Source organism: Mandrillus leucophaeus, unplaced genomic scaffold (genome assembly GCF_000951045.1).
Source record: "Mandrillus leucophaeus isolate KB7577 unplaced genomic scaffold, Mleu.le_1.0 Scaffold230, whole genome shotgun sequence".
In the NCBI taxonomy this organism is placed as follows: domain Eukaryota; kingdom Metazoa; phylum Chordata; class Mammalia; order Primates; family Cercopithecidae; genus Mandrillus; species Mandrillus leucophaeus.
Window position 1 is genome coordinate 1,107,981 of NW_012102366.1, and position 3,068 is coordinate 1,111,048.

Sequence of the window (3,068 nt, forward strand, 5' to 3'; positions counted from 1 at the left end):
GCCACCATACCCAGCTGGTTTTTTTTTTTCCTTTTTTTCGAGACAGAGTCTTGCTCTGTCGCCCAGGCTAGAGAGCAGTGGCGCAATCAGAGCTCACTGTAGCCTCGATCTCCCTAGGCTCAGCTGATCCTCCCACCTCAGCCTCCCAAATAGCTGGGACTACAGGTGTGTGCCACCATGCCTGGCTAATTTTTGTATTTTTTGGAAGAGACGAGGCCTCACTATGTTGCCCAGGCTGGTCTTGAACTTCTGGGCTCCAGCAGTCCACCTGCCTTGGCCTCCCAAAGTGCTCAGAATTACAGGTGTGAGCCACCATGCCTGGTCAGACATTTTCTGTATATATACAGATACAGTGTTGAGTTTTGTTATTTTGGTGTGTGGTTTTTTTTTTTGGAGACAGAGTCTCATTCTGTCACCCAGGCTGGAGTGCAGCGGCATGATTTTGGTTCACTGCAACCTCTGCCTCCTGGGTTCAAGTGATCCTCATGCCTCAGCCTCCTGAGTACCTGGGATTACAGGCACCCGCCACCATGCCTGGCTAATTTTTGTATTTTTAGTAGAGATGGGGTTTCACCATGTTGGCTAGGCTGCACTTGATCTCCTGACTTCATGTTATCCCCCTGCCTTGGCCTCCCAAAGATTACAGGCATGAGCCACCATGCCTGGCCCAAATAAAGTGCTTTTATTGGAAAATAGATCATCACACTTACTGATCTGCAACCTCCATTTTTCACTTTGCAGTAGATCATGACCATGTTTACTTGTCAGTATACCTATACAATTTCATCATTTGAAAAGAAAAACACCCCAAAATAGCCAGGCATGGTGGCGTGCACCTGTACTCCAGGCTACTTGGGAGGCCGAGGTGAAAGGATTGCTTGAGACCAGGAGTTAATGACCACCCTGAGCAACATAATGTTATCCAGTCTCAATAAATATATATTTTTAATTAACAAGATGTGGTGGCACACACCTGTAGTCCTGGCTACTTAGGAGATTGAGGCAGGAGGATGGCTTGAGCTGAGGAGTTCCAGGCTGCAGTGAGCTGTGACTGCGCCTGCACTCTAGCCTGGGACACAGAACAAAACCCTGTCTCTTAAAAAAAAATAGAAAGAAAGATTGTTGGGCACGATGGCTCCTGCCTGTAATCTGAGCACTTTGTGAGGCCAAGGCAGGTGGATCATTTGAGGTTAGGGTTCAAGATCAACCTGGTCAACATAGTGAAACCCCATCTGTACTAAAAATACAAAAATTAGCCGGGCATGGTGGCATGTATCTGTAATCCCAGCTACTCGGGAGGCTGAGGCACGAGACTTGCTTGAGCCTGGGAGAGCTGAGATTGCGCCACTGCACTCCAGCCTGGGCGACAGAGTGAGACTCTGTCTTAAAAAAAAAAAAAAGGAACAAACCAAGTCAGAAAGACAAACTCCAAATATGATGTAGTAGAGTTCCATTTGCCTATCATTTTCTAATGTAAGTTGAATTTCTTCAAAATTTTGAAATGACTTTCTAATTTAGTGGCTGATGAATTTAGGGAATGGTGTTCATGTTTTTCCCCCAAGATATGGGACAGAAGAGGAAATGATCAGCAGATTGAACATGTTTTGTGCAGAGATGAGCAACAGGCTGCTTGGAGGCATCAGAATTTCTCTGACCTTGGAGGGGGAGGCTGGGGACAGCCAGGCCCACCCACAGCAGGTCACTTGGGGCCTCTGTTGGCGGTAGACTCCCCAGCTCAGTGGACCTCAGGGCTGGCCCTGGACAGCCCTTTCTCTGTATACTGGAAGGGTGGAGAGAGGAAGAAGATTCTGGCAGGTGGTGAAAGAGGCCTTTTCCCTCCCAATGTCTTCAGTCTTTGGTGTTGAACACAAGGTTCTGCCTTATTTTTTCTTAAATTAGTCCCATGTGGACAGATCGCCGGAAGGAAAGAGAAGACTCTTCAATGCCATTGATATTTTTTTGCTTTTTATTCGGTACAAATGGCCATTCGATCAGCCAAGTGAGCAAGTGTTTGAGAATCTCAAGAAACCAAATAAACAAAGCAGCTATATTTTGTCTTTTCTGGCAGACCACAAGTTCGTGTTTCTTTTGAGACAGAGCCTTGCTCTGTCACCCAGGCTGGAATGCAGTTCTACAGTCTTGGCTCACTGCATCCTCTGCCTCCCGAGTTCAAGTGATTCTCCTGCCTCAGCCTCCTGATTATCTGGGACTACAGGTGCCCACCACCACGCCTGGCTAATTTTTTGTATTTGTAGTAGAGACAGGATTTCGCCGTGTTGGCCAGGCTGGTCTTGAACTCCTGACCTCAAGCAATCCGTCCACCTCACTCTCTCAAAGTGGTGAGATCACAGGCGTGAGCCACCGTGCCTGGATGGTTAGGAATGTGTTTCTATAAGCAATGTCCATCGGAGCCTTACTTGTGGTGCTGCATCCTTTGAGGTGGGCACCAGAGGGGGCGGGGGAGGGTGAGGAGGAGATCAAAGGGTGCAGCGCACTCAGTTCCTGCCCTGGAGATCCTCCAGCTCTAGTCAGGGGATAAAGGAAAATGCTTCTCCCAGGGAGCGCTAAGCAAATACACAGCAGTGGGATAAAGTTCTAAATGGGCACTCCCAAACCGTAACTGACAGAATTACAAGCAATTGGCTGTGCGCCATGGCTTACACCTGCAATCCTAGCACTTTGGGAGGCCAAGGCAGGCAGATCAGTTGAGATCAGGAGTTCGAAACCAACGTGGCCGACATGGTGAAAACCCGTTTCTACTGAAAATACAAAAAAATTAACCAGGCATGGTGGCTTGTGCCTATAGTCCCAGCCAATCAGGAGGCTGAGGCAGAAGAATTGCTTGAACCCAGGAGATGGAGGTTGCAGTGAGCTGAGATTGTGCCACTGCACTCCAGCCTGGTCAACAGAGCGAGAGTCCATCTCAAAAAATAAAAAATAGGCCGGGCGCGGTGGCTCAAGCCTGTAATCCTAGCACTTTGGGAGGCCGAGACGGGTGGATCACGAGGTCAGGAGATCGAGACCATCCTGGCTAACACAGTGAAACCCCGTCTCTACTAAAAAATACA